The following is a 27,336-nucleotide window of genomic DNA, read 5'->3' on the forward strand; positions in this document are numbered from 1 at the left end:
TAGCATGAAAAAAGCCCCCCAAATGGCTCTCCTTGGCTCCTGAAAATTAACCACAGCTGCTGCAAAGAACTAGTCCAATTCCACAGGAAGCCCACAGAACTGGCAACTTTAGAACAGCAAGAAGCTTCCCCAAGCAACTTTTAATCACAATCCGAGTGGTGCAGAGCCAAAGCGGATGCATCATCCATCCTCTCAGCAAACCTCATCGTAGCTCTCTTTGCTGGCCTCCTCTGCTGTCTCTTACTCACAGGTCTCTCCAGTGTGCAATGGTCAAAAAAAGGAGTCATCAAAACTTTCCAATGTGATTTTCAAGAAACACACATTTTCACATACTTCAGGTAGATGGCCCGTGCACAAACGTACAGCAGTTTAGACACAAATGCTCACTGTTTTCTCAGAAACTCAGGCCCAAATCCTGAAATAATCAGAACCTTATGCAACTGTTGACTCCAGTGAGAACAAACAGGTGTTATGTCAATTATCACAATTACCTCAGTGAAATAGCCCCAATTTGGGGTTGCACTATGACAACTTTGTACAGCTGACATAAAAGGTCTTACAAGCAACATAACCAGGCACAAGAGGCTCATCACTCTTACAGGGTGGAGTAGTATACAATCAAAGAAAAGTAAAAATGGCCAAGGTTTCCTTCAGAGTCATTCCCAATGACTCTTACCTCCAAGGAGTATTTAACAACTTCCACAAGTTATAGCTGGCAGACTGCTCTAATACAGGCCAAGGAAAGGCTTCATTGGGCAGCTGTGATAAAAATTCCTAAGAAAAATTCTGTTTTCTTCTAGGAAAATCTGCTTATTCTTCACAAAAATAAGAGAAGTCATTGCTTCGTGCTTGCAAAGCAAGTGAAACTACCCATACCCTACAAAATTCGTGTGCCTGCCTTCGCTCTGAACAGTATTTCTCTCTAAATGCTACTCACCAACTCCCACACTCCACTCCATTTTCTAAGGGAAAAAATTACCTGCAACTACTGTCATTCTCTTCTTGGCCTGCAGATTGCTGAAAAGTAGTTGCAATTCCTATTTTATATATATATACACATGCGAAGCATTTTATCCCTTTAGTAGTTGAAAAAGAACCCTGAATCCATGCTTCCTTCTCCTGGCCTCAAAAGCATCATCAAGGAGTTGAGGGCTTTTTAAGATGAAAATGGCATTGCCTCTCAATCAGTTACATACAATGTGTTCTTTGGGCTCTAAAAATCTGTCTGGGAATCTCAACTGATGATATTTAAACTTAACCAACTGTTTGGATTAAAGCTGACGGAACATAGCAAATAAACCTATGGGATAACAAGATGTAGTAAATTTAATTTACATTACTTGCACAAGCGTAAGGGTGATTTCTAGACCCTCTAGCTTTATAACACCAGCCTCCAAAGGGCAGAGGCAGTGGGAATTCAGCTTGATAGCCTATTTCCTGAGCACATACAAAGATAAGTCTTTAATATTGTTTTTCCTATTTATCAGTTTGCTGCAGACGGGTTTTTTTGAGCATTTACTTACCCATAATTCAGAAAGAAAAGCTCCTTCCTTACAGCTGAAACCACATACTTCTTAAATATTTGGGGAAAGTTTCACACCAGCAGCACTGCAGTTCTATTGCCTCTGAAGACCACAAAAGCTTCACAAATGGAGAGGTATCATGGTAGTACCTGCCTTGGCATGAAACAGCCATGTAGCTAGCCATACCACACTGACAGGTATGTGGATATTTGACAAACAATTTAGCACTGGTAGCTGCTCCAGACGCTTTCAGTCCAACTGGCAGCACAGAGGTATATATGCATATGACATAATCAGTCTGGGGCAATATTTAAAACACAATCGTTACTTGTTCTTAAAACCAGATGCTGTAACGTACAGCTGTATGTGCAGCCTTTGGATGCTGGAACATATGCTAGGTGGACTTCCTGCATACAGACAAGTGCTGGAAGCATTGCCTCATTAGGAGAAACTTCCCACAGCTCTGAGACTGTTTGGAATTCCAGTGCTTGAGGGATTACCTCATTGTTAGGCATCACCTAATTTGAAACAATCATGCCAAACATCTTTCCATTATCATTTTAAGTAAGTTTGCCAGCTCTTTCTGGGATTAATAGACAATAAAGGAGCCAGTTCCATCATACTTCCCAAAGCCAAAAACACTAATCCATGAGCAGAACCTCCTGATGGTCTGTTACACGGTGCTTGAGGTACCTGTGCAAATAGGCTTTCATGGACAGATGGACACTAGAACAGATTGATGACTAGAAGGTTTGCAATATCAAGTTTCTTTGTATTTAAAAGTAAAAGCTATTCACTTTTATCAAAAGTATCTATGTTTGCCAATTTCTGCTATTCTTCAAATATTTCAAATCAACACTAAAAAACCTAAAAAAAAAAAGACAAACTATATTGGGAATAATTACATTAAGCAGCTGGAAGAATTAAAATAGTGTCCAATGTAGCACACTGAGTAAGGATGGGTGGGAAAAAGTAAATGTATTTAATCAGTGACAATGTTGGGTATTTTAAGAATATGAATCTTCCCTTGAAGCTATTAAAGATCAAGAAAGAAATTTATCCTTCAAGCAATTCTGGTTAAGCTAAAGGAGTTACACCTGGGGTGGTGCTGCATTTTTACTAAAATCTCTTTACTTTAACATTGTTATGCAGTCATCCGTACAACTTTTTCCCAGGTGGCTTAAAATAAATTGGGCTCCAATACAGAATATCAGATGTAATATTGAAGTCCATTCTCTTGTGATTTCCTTCATGAAATTACATGCAAGAAGTTTATGGTGAAAAGGAGGTTCAAGGGAAAGAGTTAAGGCAAATTATAATACTCATTTATTACCTTATGCTTTCTCCTACCACTGCATAAGCTGAATATAACTGGAACCTAAATTACAAGTTAGGACAGTGCTTTGGGCAGCCTGGTCTAGTGGAGGATGTCCCTGTCCATGGCTGGTGGGTTGAGACTAGATGATCTTAAGGGTCCCTTCCAGCCCAAACCAGTCCTTTATTCACCAATATTTTGTCTTACACACCAAATCTTTCCGCATCGCTACCAACTTGTCCCAACAAAAATATCAGACTTGACAAACTTGCAGTTTTTAACAGCTCAGCACCTGATCCATCACTCAACTTCTCAAATACCAATCCACAGATTAAGAATGGTTTCATGGATACTTTTATCAAAGACACAGACATCCACTAAAATGTTGATTCCATCAAGACAGACAGACATTTTATGTGAATCATTCAGCAACAATAAAAAGTTGACTTCTGAAAGAAACTGATCCAAATGCAGTCAAACAAAACAAGACTTTCTTTTTCTTTCAGTAGTCTTTGGATCAACCCCTGATTTATTTATCAGAATCTATTTATGAAGACCCTCAGGGTGCCAACTGACTCATCAGATTAAATATGGATCAACAAAAATTATCCTTGTGATTCTCATTTCCCCCTTATTGAGGAAACTCTTTATCTTGAGCAAGTAATTAGTTGGTGAGTATAACTATTGATTTCTAAAGAATAATGTCTGGTTTTGAACATTTTTTCTGCAACTCCTGCCAAGCCCCATGGAGATATTTTATATGAGATATTATTCAAAACTCTAAGTCTGCTAAATTAAACATGGGGCTCTAGGGTCTTTGAAAATTAAGTGTGGAGAAATCAGAGACTTTTACCTATACAACTTAGTGAAAATAAGCAGCTACAAAGCACACTGCACTTCTTTGTTTTGAGTTCTTCAGCCCATTACTAATTTTAAAGCCAGCATTTGGGTTTATAGCCTCTTTCCACAGATTTCCCATTTCTCATTTTCAATGGTTAGAACTGGAACCGGTTTTCTGTCCCTTTTTTAAATGGGGACTAAAAATAGATTTTCTCCTAACATGTTATTAATATTCCTGCTTTGGTCAATGATAGTCTTTGTTTTTCTGTGTCATTCTGAAGCAAAGTTCTGCTCATTATGTTTTGACATTTGCTTTGTTCTTTCACCTCAAAGAGACTCCAGACACTTGAAAAACTATTTGAGATAAGGATATGTAGGTGAATCATTTCTTCACCTTACTACTCTTTTTGGTTTTTAATACACACCAAGGCTTCAGCAGTTAGATGTGTTCAGAACATAGTTCAGTGAAATGTTCCAGTCTTATAACTTCTGGAAACAGTTCAGCCACTGATTTCATAGTCAGTTACAGAAAAACATTTCCTAGAAAGTATTCTGACTGCCCCATTCCCAACTAGTCAATATTTTATTCCTACTCTACTGTGAAGTTCTCTCTGGCTAAACTATTACATTTATGAATAGAGATACTTGAAAATAGTTATTAAAGATGTCACCTAAGGGCATCTACATTGTGGCCCCTCTGGTTTTCAGAGACACGGCATCCTCTAGACGTTTAAAATAATTGTAATACGTTGTTTCTTTTGTGGGATGTTTGGGGGGTTTTTTTGTGGAAAAAGTTAAAAAAATATCCTGTCTAGAATATTAGTTCAAGGCTCACACAGAATTTCAATCCTACTTAAGACCTCAGGCCAGGGTAAATTTTCATGCTTGAAGAGCCAGACAAAGAGAACCATTTTCTTTCCTTCTGACACTTTGGAAAAAATCAGTCTATTGTGTATCTCGACATTTTCCTCAAATGTGTTCTTCAGGTCACAGGTGGCCCCAGATTACCTCTCTCTGACAAGACATGGACTTCACTATAAAATGATGCAGAAAAAAAAGCCCAACAAAAACCAACCAAACAAGAAAACCCACACTGGAAATTCAGTGCCTGAAAGAAAGAGTATTTGTTGGCACTTGGAATACAGTTATATGAGAGATGGGCTGCAAGTTTACCCTTACAGCACTGTTCTTCAGTACCATCTTTATCATACCACTGTTTTCTATCACAATTGTGACACGTACCAGTGAGTACTAATAGACCTGTTCCAGGAAACAGTGTTTCTCTAGCCCCGTCCCACCAGATGCATTTCCTTTTTGCTGTATCCATGTCTTAAAGACAAAAGTATTTCTCCCAAAATATTTACAGAATTATTTGCTCTTTTGAGAAACAGGAACAAGCCAAGTACGTGGGCTTTGAACCAGCTTCCAGGGTCAAATTTCAAAACATATGGGACTAATTTCAAAGCTAAAGTCAACGTTTAAATCAAGTGACAAGAAAGAATGAATCATTTTAAACCACACCTTTAACATCACAATGGGAGAAGCTATCAGACAACCCTGATACAGTTCCTGGAGTACAGTCTAGGTACACGGTAGCAAATAAAAACTGAAGCAACTTCACTGAAGATTAAATATATTCCCTTGGGCTAAGTGTGTGCTTTATTTAACTCCAGTGACTTCCTTCATGTACCCCTCTGCACACACACACTTGGCTCACTGTGTTATCAGAAACAGCATAGAAATACCTGACTCCAGTAATACCTACCTAAAAGCATCCCGGTCTGCACTAAGCTGGCAGCTTCAAAGACTTGTGGGCTACATGTACTCAAAACACTCAGAGGCATAATACAGCTGGTATCAAAAAGCAAGCATCTAAAATCTACTATTAAGTATGGGAATGCTCTGACAGGAACAGTTGTTCATCCAGGGCAAACACCCTGGCTGTTTAAACCTCCTGGGCCAGCGCTACTTACTAGAGACAGAATATATTGCTGTATCAGACAAGATACATTAGAACAGGACATAGGAACCCAAGCTTCTCTTCTGTATGCATCTTTAATAAGGACATGCAAAACAAGATGTACTATATTACTCTTGCTTTGCAGAATCTACATCAAGTAGTACCACCTCAGAGCTAGCAGTGGAATGTTTGTGTGGTACATCATGTCAGAGGAAGAAAAATAAGCCCACTAAGTTCATTAGATGATGCAGTAGAACACACTACTACCAATACAACAGGAATTGGTAACACACCACTGCTTAAAACAAATGACCCACAGCCAGACCAGGTGACAGTCAGCGCAATGAGAAAATTAATTCATGACAGTCTATCAAAAAATGAATTAGTTTGCCCTGTTGCCAAACATGAAGTTTATTTCCTCTTGTAATTCCAATTAAGAGCCCAATTTAGGTTGAGACCCTCCTTCTAAAAGCTTTTCGTTCTGACCCTTCATTGCCAACTCCGCTAAAAGTGGCACAGAAACAGCAGGGCTATGAACATCTGCAGATTTATCTCTCTGCTGTAGTTATGCTTTAAACTTAAAATTTTAAGAGATGTTGAATATTTTGAGGAGACCCTACTGAGAACGGAAGCTGTAATGTGCCTATCAAGATGTACAGGATTGCAACATTAAAGTTACAATAGAGAGTTTAATGGACTGACACTTCCTCTGTGGAATAAAAGGAATTCTGCAAAAAAGAAAGGCAAGTCTTCTGCTTTCCAGGCTGCCTCCCCAGTTTGTTTAAGCTTCTATTTCCCATCCCACAGTTGTTCCAGTGCCTCAGGAATAGTGACTATATGAGCAAAATATTTAAAAAATTAAAATAATATCAATGTAAGTATGAAGAGCTTCTTTGTCCAGAATGATCAAATATTGGCAAATACTACAAGACTTTATAAAATCAGATGCCACAACAGCTAACCCATCCTTTCAGGAATAGCAGAGACATCACCCTATTGTGACAGTGAGACTCAACTAATAGGTGATGGGTTTGGTCAAGTCCAGCTTCCCACCTTGTTTTCTACAATTCCAGGCTTGTGTTACCAAGGATGATGAAAGAATCATGTCTGTGTGTAATGGTTGGGAACTTACACCAGTGGAAACCAAGCAGCAGAGAAATGAAGGTGGCAGAATCAGCTTTGTATTCAGAGACCCTGAAGCAGGTGGTGGTGAAAGAAGCCCATGCTACTTTTGGGTGAGCTCCCGTTCACACTTCTGCTGCACCATGAATGAGGCTAGAAGATCAAAAGGCATTTTACCTCCAAGAGGAGCTGAGACTGAAAATTATCAAACATAAGTCTAGTATTTTTTATAAGAAACAAAGGCAGTTTTGCAAATTTATTCTGGGCCTAAGAATAAGCACAGAAATGGCAAACAAAAAATATATATATTAATTAAATATTTTAAATATGCATAGCAAGAAATCCAAGCAAAATATGATAAAATTGTCAGAACATGTCATCAAAATGCGACAAATAGGGATTTTAAATATTTTTATTTCATTGATTCTGAAGTAAGTTGGGGTTTTCTTGGATACAGAAAATGGAAATTTTACTAATGACATGCACCTCACAGCAATTACAACATTTTTAGTTTGAACTATTTAGGATTGAGGTGAAAGACTCTTAAAATCAATTCTATTTAATGTTTTAAGAGCATGCATTCAAAATTCCATAGAAAGAGGCAAGAAATACTGTTGTACTGACATCTCCCTTACTACCTCCTTTTTTTTTACTGCTTAAAATACTGAGGTTAGTTTAGCTTCACCATCTCTTCCCCACTCCAGCTGTATCAGCTGCTCAACAGCCAACTGTCTGTATATGAAAGGGAATAGAAGGAGAGTTTCATGGAATGCTTTTAGCAAGAATAAGCAGGAAGGAAAAACTTCAGCAAACAAATGACTCCAAATATATATTTAGGAAATTAGTCTTGAAAATGTCAGAAAGAAACAGGGAAAAACCCAGGAAAGCTCTGGACTTTCTCCTCAAATAATCTATTGTTAGTGAAAAACAAAAGTCAGAATGCAATATTATTAAACTTAAGCTTTAACTAGGTTAGTTGATACAATAACTGACATGAAAACTGTCAATAAACTGTATGGGCAGGTAGTATTCTGAATCTTAAGTACTTCCAGCAGAGCATTGCTGAGGCAGATGCAGCTTTTCATGCCAAATGAGTCTATTTTCAAAAGGTAAACAGCAGAAGGTTACACAGATCTGATCCAGTTCTTATCTGTTAAGAAGTTACCTTTGTGACTGTTCTTTTATCAGTGCAACAGGGACACATCTGTATGCTCATTGTCTGTGTTTTTTTTCATTTTAAAATCACTTTGGTGTTTGTCTGTGTTGAAACATAACCTCACACCACACCAAAGAACATTTTAAACAGACTTGGGAAGTGAAAAACAGAATATTCAGAGTTTTAAAGGATGTACTTCACTCTAAATTCTGGTCTCTATAGCACAGACCCTCTTCCATGATTTACACTACTATGTAGAGCTGATTGACAAGCTCTTCTTTTCCAAGCTGTTCTCTGCCAGGGACATGCTGCAGAAACAGCCTTCACAGATGAGAGTAGGACCCAGCTTCATCCCAAATGCTGTACTAAATCCACTTACCAGAAATCACAGAATCACCATCACAGAATACTGGGGACTGGAAGGGACCAACCCCCTTCTCCATGAAAGCAGGATTACCTGGGTGAGCTTGCACAGGACTGTGTCCAGGAGAATCTGGAATATCTCCAGAGGAGATGACTCCACCACCTCTCTGCGCAGCCTGTCTCCATGTTCAGTCACCCTCACAGTAAAGAAGTTTTTCCTCACATTCAATTGGAAGTGCCTGCGTTCCAGTTTATGCCTATCATCCCTTCTTCAGTCACTGCACACCACTGAGAAGAATCTGTCCCCGTCTTCTGGATTGGGACATTTACCCTTCAGGTATTTATACGCATAGACAAGATCTCCTCTCAGTCTTGTTCAGGATAAACAGCCCCAGCTCTCTCAGCCTTTCTTCACAGGAGATGCACCAGTCCCCATATCATCTCTGTAGCCTTCTGCTGGACTCTCTCCAGTATCTTTCTTCAACTAGGCACAATACTCCAGATCTGACCTCACCAGGGCAGAGTAGAGCAGGAGGATAACCTCCCCCAACCTCCTGGCCACACTCCTCTTGATGCACCCCAGGATACCATTGACCTTCTTGGCTATAAGGGCACACTGCTGGATAACGGATAACTTTCCCCACCAGGACTCACAGGTCCTTCCCCACAGAGCTGCTTCTCAGGAGCTCAATCCCTAACCTGCACTGGTGCTCAGGGTTATTCCTTTTTACGTGAAGAACCCTGCAGTTACCCTTATTGAACTTCATTCAGTTCCTCTCCACCCCATTCTCTAGACTGTCCAAGTCTCACTGAATGGCAGGAGAGCCTTCTAGTGTGTTGGTCACTCCTCCCAGTTTTATATCAGAATTCAAATGAACTCAAAGGGAATCCATACCTAGAAGAGCCATCCACCAGCCAGTGACTGCCTTGTGCCCCAAAGCACAAGCTATTTTCCCCGCTATGGGATATCCCTATGGATTGCAAATATCCCTTTGATCCTCTTAGGAATTGTCTATGGACTTGTCTATGGTCTTAGGAATTGACTATGTAGTGATGAGCTCACCCCTCACATACACAGTATGTACTATGTAGTGCAGCTGCAGAGGGCATTCCTGAAGTATCAAGTGAAATACAGTGAGTGGGTTTGTTTTGTGAAAACAAACCAAAAGAAGTGGCTACTATGTTTCTTTTACCTTACCTATTGTCCTCCCATGTTAATATACATCTGTTGCAGGGAAGCAGCCAAAAGGCAGAGTGAGCTGGAAGCAAATCTACAAGCTACCTACCACCTATTTCAAGTAAACGATAATTATTTTCTTTGGCACCTTCTGAAACATGACTGACTGTACACAGGGACTGATGAACTCAGAATGGATGCTGTCATGCCCTGCTCACTGTACCACTCCTATAAAAAACTCCTCTGCCAAGACAAACAAGGACCTGGAATTCTGTGCATTTTTTTCTGAGCAGAGATAATGAGGTGTGGTTGACTCTGATCAAGCTCAACTGGGCTAGTGCAACTGGGTTATTCCGAAGGAAGTGAGAAGGGCTGGCTGAACACCAAAACCCACTGTATTTGCAAGAGGGGGAAAAAACTTTTTACAAAGAGCCTGAAAAGATCTCAGAATACCCACTCCAGCTGAGAATAAAGCAGAAAATTCAGCAGCAACTCACAGGGCTCATCAATTACGATAGGCTTCCAGAAGTCTTCTCAATCACACTCATCCTCTGCAAGCTCTTAGAGACAACCACTGATAATACTGAAACTTATCATCAAATTACCTAAGCACCCTGAAAGTCTACCACTCCCAGGTGACCTGAAAAGGTCTAATTTTATTATCTTTTTCCTTCTTTAAGATGATTACTTCTCTCTTTGCTACTGATACCATACTAGCTTTCTTATCCTCTAAAGAAATTAAATTCTTCAACATTTATTATACCACCTATTTTTAATTTTTCTTCCTCTTTTATCAGTGGACCAGCTCTGTCCTTGGTTTTCCTCTTAAGATTAACATGTTTGCAGAATGCCTGCTTGTTATCCAATGTGTACCTTCTTCCTGCATTGTATCCCACCTTCGAATTCCTGACCGTATCCTAATGTGTTCAGGTGATACCAGTATTTTCACTGTCATCAGTTCTGTTCTATGGGTAAAAGACACCATGTCCCAGTTGGTGATTCAGGTGATTTCATACAAAAATTATGTATGATTTATGGAAAAAGAAGATTCCTCGCTCTTCATTATATAACATGTTCTTCACTCCCACAATTTAGTGTTAATGCAAGACTGTTGCTGCAGTAAATGTTTCTGTCTTGTTGTAGATATTTAACACATATAAAAAGTATTTCTTATTACAGCTCATAAGCTAGGAGGAAAAACGTGGACTCAGCAACTACCACATATTATTTGGACTAGTAATAGAAGTAACTGAACTTTGAGGATTCTGCTCAGTTCCCTGAAGGAATATAAAATGTATCTTTGCCCTGATGGTATTTTGTCTGGAGTGTGTTGTATTAAATTAGCAGTAACACATTACCCATCTGTCCCACTCACTGCAAAGTCCATATTCATTTAGCAAATGTTTTTACAAGCAAGTGAATGGCAAACAAGCAAAAATAACAAATAATTATAAAGGAACAGCAATATTGAAGTTCATAGAACTATACATATTCATAAAAATCCGATCCTAATCATTAACAACTTTAGCAAAACGTTTTTCAGGGCAGAAGCCTTCTTTGTTTGGTCTGAGTCTGAAAAGACCTTTGCCAAGTATGACAAAATAAGATTCAGACATCTTATAAGTTACCAGATCACAACACAGTTTAAGATGCTTTTCTTTTTACTCAGATTAAAAAAAATATGTCTGGGATTTTTTTAAGCCTCAAACTTGGCAGGTGACACTGCTTTGAGTAAAAAAGCCTAATTCATATTTAAAAGCTGTTATTTGCTCAATGCTGCCATTGATATCAAAACTTTGCATCAGAAAGCAACATTCAGGTCAAAAGGGCTGCCAAAGATAACATCAAAGCAGCAAACAATCATTTTTACATTTTAAAAAAGCTACTTCATGTAAATAACGAGCACATTTCTTCTGTTCTTAAATTGCACAACATTACAGTTCAGCACCAGAATTAAGATGGTAACTAATTATGTGACTTAAAAAATTAAATATCTCCACATATACAATTGTTTACACCACTCAGAAGCCTTCCTTTTGTTGTGTTTTTTTTTCTGGGTCAATATATTTGCATCTGGGAACTCCAAAGTATAGTTTACCTTAAAATGCAAAATACAAGCCTATACATCATTTTCTTGTATTCTTCTCTAAATAATTGTTTCCATATTTTTGGCTTCCTTTGGAAATAGTGTCAAATTGTTTCAATTATTAGCTGATGAAAATGAGGAGACTGACTTTCTGTTATGCTGCCATGCACATCTCACCTAATTCAAATTACTTCCTTTCATATCAAGGCACACAAGTGCTGTTTAGCCACTTCATTCAAGAAATAGACGTTGCTTCCTTTGCTTACTAGGTTCTCAGGATTATAAAGAGCCTCAGAACCTCCAGACACAGCACTCACATGCATATCCAGAATCTTGAAGGCATGGAAGCATGAAATGTCTCAGGAGTTGGAAACAAAAAGATACCACACATACTTGAAACATTTTCCGATTCTATCAACTAAATCCCTGTTCTATATAGAGAACTGGGAGAAGATCACCTCCTTTCCCACAAGCTGACATGTAAGTTCTGCTTTCAAACTGAAGGACAACTGCTTGGGTCTTTTGTTTTTTGTTTAGGTAACTTACCAAAGCTGCCACAATGGGTTGGTAATACACAGTTCAGTAATGTTTTACAGAGCATCTCACTACTCAGTTTCATCCCATGTTTATCAGATACCCTGTGCAGAAGCAGTTCTCCTCTGAAATGGATGTAGCTAAATCAATTTAAAGCAGTGGAGAAGCTGGTTCTTTGCTTTCTTTATTTTTCTATTAGTTTAAAGGATTTCCAACAAAACAAAATGAAATGAACTTGCACAACACTGACTTGCACTAAGAGCTTGCAACTCCCCTCAACCTCAGGTAATTCTCATTTATTGAATTGCCATTGATCTGATGCTAAGTGGAGCGTGGACACCAGTTACATAAGGTGACTTCAAGTGCTGTAGCTTTATCATAGATCACAAAGTATATGAGAAGTGATGAGACAAAAAAGTTGAGGGTTTATTTTCCATGTGGCACATATATGTCCCAGTAAATGACTCTGAAGAGATTTTCTGTGTTTGGGTAGATAAGACACAAAGCCTTAGAATGTTTTGCTAAAACAGATTGCATGCCTAGATACTCCTGAACTTCTAGCTTTTGGAGCAGGGAAGCAGCTGATTCAGAATATGAATGAAAACCAAAGCGGCAAAGATTCAAAAGTATTTTAATCACTGCCTGTACTGGACTGTTAATTGTCCAGACCAAAGTGATTCTGTGTTTGACATCTGTATACAAGTCCATAAGGTGTTCAATTCAGTTTTACTCAGGCTTGAATTTGAACTGCATATATATTGGCTTTATGTACAAAATTCAGTAGTTGACAACAGACAGTTGTTGTGCCAGTGGAAAGCAATGGAGTTGAGACAGTTTCATTAGAGCCCAGACAGGATCTGGCTCATAGGTATAACTTGATATTCAGTTTGGGAGATGAAATTTAACAACTGAGGAATCTGTCTTGTTAACTAGTCCTTAAGAGTCAGAGGGAATCCCTGATTTAGGCTAGTTCAACTGATAGCTGCCCAGCAGGAATTTCTGAATTGCTTTCCTTCAATGCACAGATTTCTGTGGATCTTTTCTACAACTGAGAAACAAATCCACATGTCAGGTTAGGCAGATGTACTCAAAATCTCCACCTCTATTAGGCCTCTTTCTTCTGTGGTTTTGTAATCCAGAAAACACCATAATACCTCACACAAATCATTTCAAGAGACACACGGTTTACAGTGAAATCTACAGCCAACTCAAGGAAACATTATTTTTATTTCATTATCCGATTTTTCTTTTTACATTTCTGGTAGAGTGGCTCAGATTCTGTATTCCATTGACGTCAGTTGGAGTTACATATAAAATACTCAAGAACATGATTTATGTTCCAGCCCATTACATCTGCTTTCGAAAGGATATATACACTACAGTCAGACCATGGTATGCATCAAGGAACGTATGTTTAACCTGCTAATTCAAAGGTACTACATTTTAGTGTGCTCAAGACTATTTTTATTAAGAATTCCTCCAAGTTTATTCCTTTATCTAAGGATGAAACAGCCTACCAGATTTCTAGCATTCTTCGAACTTATCATCCAAAGTATTCTGCATTTAGAAGCCAATTACTATTATTCACACATAAATTCCAAACTGTAAGCCATGAACACAGAAGACATGACCCTGCTTTTCCTGATCCATGCCAATCCACGGTCTAGTCCCTTGAGTATTTCAGAATGCATCAAAAGAGCATTCTGAATAGCACTCATTAAATAAAGTATAATATAGCCTCCTAATCTAACGATGACAATGCCATTGGCTTTCATCTGGTGTTCAAAGCAGTAACAGACTCCAGGTCCCTCAACTATTTTTGCCTTTAGCCAATCTGCTCTAATCTGCAGATTTTGCAACACTAAACCCCAGTCAGCTCATAGGCTTTTGACAAGGAAGAGAAGCAAACCAGTCACATTGTTCTAACCAAACACAGAAGACAGAGGTTGTATCTAGAATCTAACATAGGTTTCTCTCTCTCCTATGGTAGCTTTTTCCTGCAAAGAGCCATTCACACTTCCCCACTGACAAATGAGATCCATCCACTCCTACAGATACTATGAGCAAACAGAGGTGGTAGATCTCTCAGCAACAGGTTAATACAGATGGAGCCAAAACAATTCCCCATTTCACAATTGCTTACTAGACTGCAGGTGAAATACTCTAGTCTTCTGAAGGTAAACCACAGAAATACAACTAACACAGGGAAAGCAAAACAAACACATCCTGCGGTTTTGTAAATAAAAGTCTTTAGCAAACAATAGAAAATGAAGTCTAGGATGTATTCCCCAATTTATCTCCTACATTGTCCTTGGGAATTGAAGTAGGACACATTACTGACAACCGTTTAGTTGCTGATTATTTCCTCGTAACTTAAGATTTTTACCTGAAAAATACAGTACTTCTGTCACCAAAATAGCCCATTCACCAGACAAGATGGCTAAGAGAGCTCTTTCAGCTGCTTTGGTTGGAACAGAAATGGTAAGAAGTTATTTCTGATTGATCTGTCCACAAAAGGGGATGATTTAAGGAGTCTTGAAAGAGTAAAGAAAACATCTAAAAAGGAAGCCCAGAGAGGATTTTTACTTTCATCTTCAATATTGGTAACTTTTCTTCACTCCACCTCTCCCCAGTGAAACTCTCAGATCAATTGAATCCCTTTGTATTTCCATTGGTTTCAGTGTTCTGACAGGAGGAATGAATTTTGCCTTTTCATCTCTATGTAAATATTTATGTCTAAATAGATACACTGCCCAAATTCTGGGCTGTGTTCCAGCACTTTCACTCTGTAGAAATGAGATAAGTGTCCCCAATGGACAATTAATTTCTTCATCAGGGTGGAAGCCCAAATGACAGAAGCTTCGCAGAATGGTTGTAGACTTGTCTTCCCTCAGGTTCCTCTAGGAATGGTGCAGGGAGACGGCCAAAAAAAAGGGACAGGGACTCAGAGAGCAAGAAGATACTTTGAGGGTATGGTGAGTTCTGGTTGATTCCACTGCCTGGTTAACTGTCCCTAAGACCAGTGCAGTGGTCGCTCTCCCAGAGAATAAGTCCCCCAAACTGCCTTGAAGATGTTTGCAAAGATGAATCACACAGAAAAAATATTTAACTGATACACACTCAAATAGTATTAAGTGGTTTGGAAGTTGGAGGGGTCTTACATCATTGATCCCTCTATTCCAAATTCTATATTCCTTGACATAGCAAGCAGGAGGTCAGGCATTGGAACAGGCTGCCCAGGGAAACGGTTGAGCACCATATAGATGTGGCACTTAGGGACATGGTTTAGTGGTGGACTTGGCAGTGCTGTGTTAACAGTTGGACTCATTCCAACCTAAAATATTCTGTTTCTATGATTCCATGAAAACAAAAGATTTAGGGCCTTTTCAGGATTTAGGTTTTAGCATTCCCCTTCACAGAAGTGGGATGTTCTTTGGGCAGCTTCTACCTGCTTCTACTACATAATCTGCTAGCACCAGAAAGTGGTGTTTTTCTTCTAACAGAGCGCTAAACTTCCAAATACTGAAGTCTATTTTTAACTCACTCCAGTATAGGCATTTACTGCAATTAGCTTTCTTCCTAAACTGGAGTTGGTAAACCAGAAACATGTGAAGGATACAGCAGAAAGCCTACCTTAAATGCACATGAACAGTTAAGAGCATCACCAGCTCCTGGGAACAGGCTGCTAGAAAACTCATCTACACTGCAGGCTTATTCCACTTCCTACCCTCTCCTCCCTCCCAGTGCATATGCTACTCGGAAGAGATCATGAATGAGGACTTCAGACAACTATTTCTCATAATAGCCAAAGTCCAAGGAATTCACAGCAAAAGAAAAGGCTGCCCAAGGTGTCACCAGCCCTTTTAGGAAAACATTATGTACCACAAGTGGCAAGTGGCAAGTTTCAAGAGTGCTTTAAATATACCACAGTTCCAGTACAACCGAAAAGAAGCCTTGTTGTAGAGTGCCTAAAAATAATCATCAGCTCCACACTTTCAGCCTAGCAACACAGAGTGCCCACCCACCAGGTGTGGCACTTGCTCTGAGCATCAGAGCCTCCATGCTTTGGCCACCCGTTCTCTGTTGCACCAAAAGATGATTGGGGTCTCCTAAATTCTAATCCACATGTGGAAAAGTGATATGCTTTGGCAAAATGGATGGAAAATGGTCAATTCTGCACCAGCTATAAAAGGAATTGGAGAAAAAAAGTCATATCTAAGCTTTCTTGTTCCTGGATCTGTCAGAAGAAACTATGTTTGACAAAGCACCCCACTGATTACAGAAATTTGGAGCAATAGACAATTATATGCTAAGGACTAAAGTAACTCCTTTCTAACCTGCTCGTGTTTAGTGGGAAGCCTGGGAGGAATCTGTGGCCTCAAATGATAACTGTCAGACTTGCAGCCACTATTCACAACAGCCTCTGTATTGTTTACATGTTAAGAATATTTTTAAGACAAATAATGTGTTTCATATTTTCTCTTTATCATGTTTTATAGCTTTTCCTTTTGTTTTATTCCCAAGGGTTTGTGCCTAGAGCTGCCTTGAATTCAGGGAGGTAATTAAATTGTGCAATTTAACCTCCACAAAGAAAGCGTTGACCTGGGTTGATTTTGAAGGAAGGGGAAGAGGGAGGTTATGTTCCATCCAGAGGCTTTATGCCAAATAGATTTGAAATGGAAAAATGCCCAGATTTCTTACTGCATGTATTCACTAAACCATACTAACTCATTGTGTACTGCAATACCACAGAAATTATCAGATGCCTTGAAAACACTGGTCTGAGATTTAGAAGCTCTGTGACCCTCATATTCAACAGCCCTAGTCTTTAAAACAGGGGGTCAGTGTTCCTGTGTCTGCACAGGTTGGATGAGCTGCTCTTGGTTGCCAGGAGGTAAATGATATTCCGACACATATGTACTCCAGCTCCAGCCCTGCTCTTACCTCTTAAATACTGCACAAATCAAAAAATAGTGTCTTTCTGGCCATTTTCAATAGCTCTCACCTCCATAACCATGGTCTGTTAGTGGCATTTAAAAAGCTAACCCTTTGGGCTGGTGAAAAAAAAAAAACAGCCACTGAGATAGCTACCCCCACAGCTGTCCTTGCTCAGCTGTAAGCCAGTATGAGTGGGTCATCATGCACTCAGGCAGTTACCCATTATTAGCAATTTTCTCTGCCAGTGCTCTACTCATTTTAGAGAGGCCAGAAGGCAATTCATATTCCCACAAAAAAGATAAGGTTGAGTTTGTTTGTAAGTCAGTTGAAATATAAATCTGACCTTTCTCTGATCTGCAACCACTTTCAGAAGAGCAACCAACTCATTCACATGAAAATTTTATTTTAATCTAGCAAGACCCTGATGATCTAATTTTTTAGATGCCTTTGCTGTGGCTGCATCAGAAACAGAAGGTAAGTTCGCAGGCAAACTTTGAGTCATTCCAAAGGTGCCTCAAAGGTTGCTCTACATAAAATAAACAGTAAGCTAATTAAAGAAACAATTCTGCCATGCATTTGATTGACTGGAAAAAGTGCACAAGTACCATATCATTGGTTGCACACAAGTCAAATGACATTTCATACCATACGTACAGAGGGGAATTCCACCCAGCCTGTCATGTATCTCATTTCTGATACATTTCCTGCAGTTTTGGTGGAGGACCTTTTGTCACCAAGCCATCAATGTACAGATTCTCTATGGCCTCTTCCAAAATAGTTGGAGAGCAGAATACGAGAGGAATCATACGTTAGGTAATGGACATGGGACTCTGGGTTAACTGGTTAACACTGTGCCCCACAGCCATAGAACACCAAGGAAAACATATGCTCTGCATTTCAAAACTCAGGTAATGTTTACACCACAGAGATCAGGGAGACCTTGTATATCTTGAGTTCAACAATCAGTCTTTGATACATTCCAGAATCTTGCTCAATAAAAAAAAAAATCAAGGAACTTTTCATACTCTGCAAAATCAATCATTTTCTTGATCTACAAAACACTGTTATCTCTTTTACCAGGTCATTTTGGGAATGACTTATAATCCATGAAGTCTTTTGATAGCTTGAATTGATAATACATAATAGCAATTTAATTGCTAATCTAACATTGTAGTTGTAGCTATTAATCAAACTAAGTTCACTAAGAGCAAATTTATAAGGACTGGTGCTATATCAAGAGCCGTTTTTATCCAGCTGAGTATTTTGGAATAAAATCTGAAGAGTGTCTTAATTTAAGGCAAAATAAATATACTTATGTCTCTTGTTTAACTAAATATGACCTCTTTATATTGATTCTCAACAATAGCCTGCATTCAGGTGGCTCACTCAATAAGTACCTTTCCATTTCATAGAAACTAAAAATTCTTGGTTTAACCAACCATTAAACATTTTATCCTTAAATGCATGCTGAAGTCATCTTTTTATAAAGGAGCACTTGACTAGCAGAAGAAAGAAAAGCATTTTTAAAGATTGAATTTGCACACACCACCTCAAAACTGTAATACCTCTTTTGGGAAAAGAGAAGCCAGCCTGTTTCAGGCAAAACTTGCTTCACCAGTCTAGCCTCTTCTTCCTTAAATAGTGATTCTGTAAGAATAGAGTCATAGCTTTACTTGTACATTCCCTGTCTTTGCTTCACAAATACTCTCCTCCTCAGTATTGTCTCTAGCTTTTACTATAGCTCAAACATTAGAAATAATTATATACACATTGATTATTCTGTGTTGTAGTGATGGATTAATCAATAAGGGTCAGGAAGACCATTTGTCTTAACATTTCCAGTGTTCATGGCTGATTCCATAGTATTAAGATGAACTACTATAGAAGAGACCAGGGATACAGACAGAAAGCATTTAAACTAACTTATCAAATTGTTATTGCTACTTAGCCAACGTAATAATTTTGGGACTGATTTATTTTCGTGTTTAAAGAGAGATAAATTGTGCAATAACCAGTTCCACAGCTGGTAGAATACAATACCTGCACAAAGGATGGCTCACAGAGTAGAATGACAAAAATTTAAATGCCAAAGAAAAGGAAAGATGAAAAAATTATTTGGAAAGGTATTCGGAAAAGCTGCTTACGTTTAGGAGTTTTCGTGTCCTTATTGTCTCTCTATGGATTCAGTTCCCCAGACAGATCACATCTCTCATCACACTCTGTAGACTAGGACCCTCAGGATGAATTTTTGTTGAGCACCACATATTTCTAATGATGTTGGAGTTGTGCAGTGGTTATACAATTTGTCCTGCTAATAAAAAACGAAGCTATAGTTGAGAGGATCCATAACACTAGAGAAACTGAGAAACAGTTACTTTAATACAACCAATACCAATGGACATTAAAATGGTAAATCATACCCTACTCCTTTTGGGTGCCCACCATCCTCCTTCTGTAAGGTCCCTTCTTCAGGGCTCACTGTTTCCTTGCTCCCAAGCCACCCTTCCTTGTTTTCCTTCCCTTATCTCATAAACCCCATATAGTACTTCATTTCCATGGGGTACTACCTCATAACTTCTGCTCAGTTGCACTGACTTCCAGACTACAATTCCAGTCATATCCCACTATACCCTGAGGTTTTCAACAGGAAGATGATTTATCATAGCAGATTCAGGTAACCAACAGACTATTTAGGACTATAAACATATCTAATTTCAAACTTGACCAAGTCTGAGGGAATGTGCGCAGAGAAGACTGCCAGGAAGATGCAATACTGGACAGCATTGGGGCCTCAGAGGTTTTCAGAGAAGGCTGGGAGAAAAGACAAAGGAAGTAATGATCAGGACTTTTCTAAGTAATTGTCAACAGATCCAGCAGTTTGTGGAAGAACAGGAAAGAGTGTCCATTTTAAACCCATCAGCTTAGTGTGTTCACAAGCTTCACCGTTACAGTGAAGTCTGGGAATTAGAAACATCAGAGCATTTAATTAGGCTTCACTAATCAGAGGTTCAGGAACGGGCAGCTCTCACAGGAATTGAGGGACAAGAAAGAACACCCAGGAGGTTTCTTCAAGAGCAAGAGACACTAAATCAGTCATGATGGCAGAGAAACAGTTTGGTAAGTGCTCCCATTCAGACTAGAATGGCTAGTTGGTGGTCTGTGCTAAGCCAGCCTCTTTTTCTGCTAACACCTCTATTTCAACAGCAGGTTTAAAAAATATGAAAATTTAATATTATGTTAACCCATTTAAAAGAAATCCTAATTTATTAAACAGTGGCCCTTTTTAAGGGTCAAAATTTGCCTTAAAGAAAAATAAGAACCAGCACTGGTTGGAGTCACAGGAGCCTTCCACTTTAATAAAATAAAAAATCTAGTTCCAACAATTAAAAAGAAGTTTTACCTTCATTAAAGGTGATTAATGCCCAGAGAATAATTCAAAGGCTTGAAAAGAAATGTTCGTAATCTTGGCTACTGGAAAAGTAATTTTTATAACTGACCCTCAGAGCTGCTAAGCAGCTGGGAAATCAATATATAAAGGCAGTTATTTCAAACGTCATGGAATTTTCTAAAGAAAAACAAAACCTTTACCTCAAACTAATAAATGGCATTCTTGTTTGAGGGAAAAATATGCATATATAGAAGTTAGTTTAATCTTCTCCAAAGAAAATTTCAAAGCCTTCATAATATTGATAACAATGTCTGAACGCTAACGTCAAGGTGGAAGCATCCCAGGAAATATCCACAAGGTTAAGCTTTCTCTGAAGCACACAAAGATCACTGGTTTTGCAGACTGAAGTCCAAAGTCCATCTTCCTGCCAGGCTGAACAGAGATATTTAATTCAAATACTGTGTACTTTCAGGATATGACAATAGCACCTCTAGAAAACAGATTAACATAGAAATCACAGCTCACAACCCCTGTATTAGAACAAACACTACCCTGTCATCAGGGAACTAGACAGCAAATTTGTGTATTTTGATTGGTCAAGTTGTTTCTCAGTTCCCTTTTAAGTAGCTTTAGAGGGACACAGGAAAATAGGGTACATGCTATGAGTAATATCAAGTCTCAGGAAATAGTCAACCTGTGATTAATACGTAATGACGCGAGGCAGAAGTTCATGGAAGCATAACAAAGTAGTAAGAGAAAACCTTCAAGATTCTTCAAGATAAATAATTCTCAAAGATTCTTAAAATGCTGAGGCATCATTTCCCTATATTTGAATCGCAGCCGAGAAGTCTACTTCATTCCAAATACACATGAATAACCAGGAAGTAAAATCCATCATAAAATAAAGCAAGGTCACTTACATCAGTTAGTATCAAACCACTATAAAATACAAAGTTTAACTACACTGTTAACACAGTGGAAGCTCTTAAAAAAAAAAAAAAAACACAGAGAAGATGAAGCAGACTAAGTTGAGTTAGAACACTTCCCTGGACACAAGCTAACTTGTTTCCAGTACCTATATTGTAGCTGACAGTGGCAGCTCAGAGAACCTGGGTTTTCTTCAACCTCTTCCTTCGAAAGAGGAGCTCCCCGAGTTTCCAAGGGAAGTGCTGGAGGCACTCCTCAGTTCCCTGGGACAGAAAGAACGATAAAGCAGCAGTTCAACTTCAGCAGCACCAGCTGGGGGTGTCCCCCCTTCCCTACCCATGGCTGAGCATCCCTGTCCCCTCCCCAGCACCTTCTCTGAAGGCATGTGGTGGCTTCTGCACCTGTCCTATGGACACCACCAGTGGTCCTGTTGGGACCAGCTACTACAAAGGGATGTACAGCATAAACACATCCAACTAGATAGCTTTCAAGCCCTGCCAGATTAACCATGTAACAAGGAAGAGAAATTTGGTTAAATTTGATTGGACTGAGAAAATAATAATGGGGTACTGAAACAAATTTTAATTTTTTAGGTCCTGATTCTGTTTTGCTCTCAGAAGATGAGAAGTCTTTCAACAGCACCTCCTTCACCAATGCCAGAACCAGACAAGCACTAGCTTCAGAAAACCTCCACTGTTTTTGTAGCACAGGCTTCCATTTAGTAGGATATACATGTTTTTTAATTAAATTTCCCATGAAAAACAGTGGTTTAAACTAAGAGAAACTCTGCCTCACAAAAACCCAGTAATATTGTTGAAACCTAAAGCTTAGTTAAGATGGGTGTTTTCATAAAAATCCTAAACACATTCATTTCTCTGTTTCTGAAAGTAAATATATCAGCTGAAAACCCCTCATTAATCCCCCCCTCAGGCTTCTCCAGTGGAATTTTGCTGGGTAAAGGATTAGGAAGGGCAAACAATACAATATAGTGCTTCCTGGGTGGTTTTTATAGCTCTGGGCATGGTAGCACTGGGACAGCCCCAGAGAGGCACAGAATTAGCATGCCTGATGTCTACCTTCAGAAACATGAAATCCAGAGGTCCTTTGGTCTCTCAGCTATCACCACCTCTAAGCAGCAGTGCAGATATCTTGACAAGAGAGAGAACAGGTACTGTGGCACTACAGCTCTTAAGTTACCTGTTCTGGTGTATCTCCACATTAATTAGGCTACTAGTCTAAATAATATTTCCCTGGTTTTGGAGGTATCAGTTTTTAATACGTACCTACATTATACATGGCAAGTATCTGTAAAGAGCTCAAGAGGCTAGCAGTAAGCACTGAATATTGGTAGAGCTTCTTACTCCAAGTGAGGGGAAGACCTGCTTGTTTTTCTAAGTTGCTTCCTTTTATTTGTTTCCTGTAAATTACAGTATCAACTTCAGAATCCACCTCTGGAATGGAGTGGAAATCAGGGTTTCCTTCATCTCAAGTCCAGGAAAACAACATACAACAGCAAGGCCAAAACTGCCAACTCAGTCCAAAATTGTGAATGGTAAATCATCAGATAGAGAAATGGTGAGGGTGGAAGGAGAGAATGGAATTGTTTACTCCCTTAGGACTTTAATTGAATAACAAAAAACCCTAGTTATAGCAAGAAAAGAAAAAAATCTTGGCTTATGTCTGTAACAGCCCTAGGTTTGGGATAGAAGCAATGCTAAAATCTATAATTATGTAACTTACTTAAACAGTTGCTTTCCATATGGGAAGTAACAGATTTGCCCAGCTGCATTTTGGAAAAGCCTGAATCTACCATTACAACAATTTCTCTCAAGTTTGGAAGTCTTACAAAGGTATCTACACATTTCACTGATGGTCTTAAACTGCTTCTCTAAGAATAACACATGGCTTGAATCCCCTTTTCAAGAGGTCCTGAGTCCTATTTATCTCCCAGGGTTGTCATTATTAAGTGTGTTCTGACTATAGATGACTGAGATTGCATTCCTTTCTTCCTGTGATGAAAGAAAGGACAGAGCTTCAGGAAGCACAGAAAAGATCTCTTTGAAAGTCTCACTTAAGTATTTTGATCTTGTATAATCCTCTGAATACACAGATTTAGTTCAGCTGCTTTGTGACCTCCATCTCAGGTTACCCTGCATCTTCTCTACCAGTAACTGAAGAAGTGAAAAGCAACACAGTTCTCTGGTAGCCTCAAAGCAGCAGCCAGCATTTGCTTCCTCTTCCAGTAGCTCAGCTATAACCACAAGGTTGATTACACTTCTTAATGTTTTGAAGATGGCTATACTTCCAATATTTATGAACCTGAACTCGCAGTGGTCAAAGCTAATGTTTGTCAAGAGTCCTTATGCAACAGCTTGAATACTAATTGATCACACCAGATTCCCTGCTGCCATGCTAGTGTCAAGAACTGGGAGATTTTCAAAATAAAACAAAGAGAGAAGTAACAGGGCCAGATGTTTGATATGCATATACAGGATCTAAGTTGTTGAGTGTGAGACTGAACATGGAAGCCACAAAAACTGTCACAGCTCCAGAAGATTGATGCCAAAGTGACCTAGTTACCAGAGGACCTGGGTAATCAAGTGAGAGTCAAATATGTATCAACTGGAACTGCTCCCACAGCCAACCTTTCAAGTATTGTACAGGAAGGACTAATGTAAGAATACTTAACAGGTTTAGTTCACCTAGTGTGGATAAAAAGCAAAGGTGTCCAACACCAGTGTGAACTAAAAGAGCATTCAGAAGTGGTTCCACAAATGCCACTCTAGCCTCCTGAGGAACATAGCCCAAAACATTTTCAGTATCCCAGTGGGAAATTACCTCAGATTTCCTGTGTTCTCATTTGTCCAACACATGTTTTTATTACTTTTTATCTTTAAGTATTCTGTGTTCCATTAAACCACTCCAAACGCAGTTTACCACATTATACTACTTTCTGCTATCTTTATGTATCATCAGAATTTTGATAACTAAAACTACTGTGGTTTGGAGAATCCATGGAAGGCATCTGTCACAAATAGTAGAGCTCAAGAAGAGACTGCATTCGTTGCCAGATCGTCTTCTGTATTTTGCACAGAAGAGTCATTGGATAAGAGATAGGAACAGGACAGGGAAAAGAACTGAGGCACATGGGTGAGAAGTTTGAATCCTCACAGGCAGACAAAATAACTGAGCACCAGTCTCCATACATCCTAGACAAGAGCTTCAGCCAAACCATGAACAGCCCAAATACCATCCCTGAGAACAGCAATCCACAGTGAAGGTCCTGAGTGGAGAAACCTCCTCGAAGCCCACGGTGAGCCAGATGAAGGTTCACATTTAGCATTTACCCTGTCTTTACCTTTTCCCTATGCTAATTCTAAGCAGCTCTGTGCTTAGTGCAGTAGCTGTTTCTGATCCTGATGTCTTGCTCAGTGCTTTGGATGCCAATTTAAATACCAACTATTCAGTTGGCTCTGATCATTCGTTTGCAGCTCAGTTTTAATTGGAAGTCCTGACCATGAATCCTGACTGCCAGCACATATTGGGGGAGAAGGGGGATGAAATTTGAGGAGGCATGTCTTCACCCAAATGGTAAAAACACTCAATCATCCTGTGAAGGAAGATCCTTCTCCACACCATTTATGTATCAGACATGACAATAGAGAAGCAGCCTGGGACATAGGCTCCTCTGAGAAAGGAGCATCAAGTAGGGAAATAAGGCACAAGTGATTGTATAAGGAGCACCACTAAAGCAACTAAGTTGCTGAACGTTGTTTTAGGGAGACACAAAATGCTTCCACTACAAGGGTCCTACACTACAATCATTTACTGAAGTGCAGATTCTTGCTGACTTGACATTCCAGCAAGTGATCTGGAGTAGCTTACAAATGTTGCCATATTTATGCAGCAGGAATAACTTCAGACTGCCAGCCTTCCACAGACCATGAAAACACTCCTTCCCCAGCCCCACAGTTCCTACACTCAGTGTTCTGTGAACTTGAGACACTGACAGTGTATTTTAACCAGTTCTTCAACAACTGCTGTTCAAAGTTGCTGCCTCTGACAAAGGTTGCAATTCTGTGTGCTCCCAAAACAATGTAAAGAAAACCTCCTGTGATTTGGCTGTATGTTTGATGCTTACAGAGACAGACATGTGCATACTCCTAATTAAGTTTCGACACAAAATAAGCCAAGGTGTTGGAATATGCAAACCATACTTGGGCTAAGCATGGGTTAACAAAGTGCTCTGGGCTCTGCCCCCCTGTGCTAGTAATAAGAATCAGGCTTGTAGGGAAGGATTTCTTGGTGACTGTCCAGGAAGAGAGCCTATAATCTGCAAAAGATGGGATCTGGGGCTGAGTCAGAAACTGCCTGAGAGTCTTCTGCCTGTCAGAGCCTCACCCAAAGCAGCCAAGCCTGCATGCAATGACAGGGGCTTGTCCCCCAGATCGTCTTTGTCATGCAGGCAATGCTTTGCTTCAGGGGAGGAACGGCCAAAGAAAACGTGTCACATGCTTCAGCTAGACAGTTTTTGGCTATGAGACTGTGGTGATCTTACAACAACCACTTAAGTTACAGTGGTCAAAACCTTGTGAAATGGGAGAATTTCTTTATCATTTAGTCAACTCCAAACAATCATCTGCCTTCACTTAAACACAGCGGTACTGACACTGTAGTAGGACAAGAGTCAGTTATTATTGGGGAATCCAGTAAGGTTTAACTCACAGAAGGAAAACACAATTACTAGAATCTCTTCAGACTGTTCCGTAGTGAAAGGGTACAAAAGGATCATTATTATAGTAGCTTTCCCATTAGAATCAGCTAATTGTGATCTGTGTTCAGCACATCACTACCTCAGATGAAAGCTTTCCCTCCTGAAACTTAGCAGAACAAAAGCACAAGGATGAAGGTTTCATACGTTCATTTCTGGTCTCTCAGTCAGTCTACACACTACTTCGATAAAAATGCAAAGATGACCAAGTACATATGGAGGCAAATCCTAAATATTCTTCCCTGCCAACTCAGATGGGCTGCTTTGAGTGCAGTTATCATGAGAGCTTACCAGCAGATGCATTTAAACAAAAACAAAGCCACCCAAAACTGGTTTCATGTGTATGTTACTTGGTAGAATTATCAGACTTCGTGTCAAGAAAAATATCGGATATACTGGAAAAGTTTTATTTGCTTTCAAGTCTCCGAAACTAATTGCCATTAATTTCCATTTTAACATTTTACAAATGCATTCCAAACAGTGATATCTGTGTGCATAATTAATACCAAGAGTGTGATAAGACTATTGATAAGCAAGAGATATCTAGTCTTAATTTATTCTACAAGTAAATCAGTGTTTTTTCCTCCTGAAGTTTTATTATAATTTTTATAGTCCCAGGAGTAAAAGCGGAATAGAGCACTCAAAGAGCCGGAGTGCCCTCTCGTGGTCCTACATCATCTGTATCGCTTCATTTTGGAAAATCCTTGTTCTTAGGAAAACAAAGAAAAAGCTGGTGGTTTGTTTTGTTGTTTTTTCATTACTTTTCTACAGAGAGAACTTAATAGCTATTAAAACAACATTCCTAAGAAAATATCTTTAAGAGAACACTTAAGAGCCAGACAATTAGTTACATAGATCCAGACAGCCAAAGGTCACCAATGTATAATGAAGCCCAGAAAACAAATCCCAGGCATCACAAAAAACCGAAACAAGCCACAGCTGAGATAAACCTCTCAGCAGCTAACTTGGTTTGATAACCTAAGCACCACATTGGCACAGTACAGAGGGGAGGAAAGGGAGTTAACCCTCTACACTGAACAGGAGTAACCATGCAAGTAAGCAAAGAGAGACTTCCAGACTTAAGTCTGCTCTGAAAAAGAGACCTAATTCTTTCCAAGAGCTCCTGCTCCTAGAGTTTAACATATGTACTTATCTGCTAGGGGCCAGATACCAGGCTGGTTTGTGCAGAGACTTCATCACTTACCTATTTTGGACTCATATCACTGTCATTTCAGA

Source organism: Gallinula chloropus, assembly GCF_964237585.1.
Source record: "Gallinula chloropus genome assembly, chromosome: 4".
Taxonomy (NCBI): domain Eukaryota; kingdom Metazoa; phylum Chordata; class Aves; order Gruiformes; family Rallidae; genus Gallinula; species Gallinula chloropus.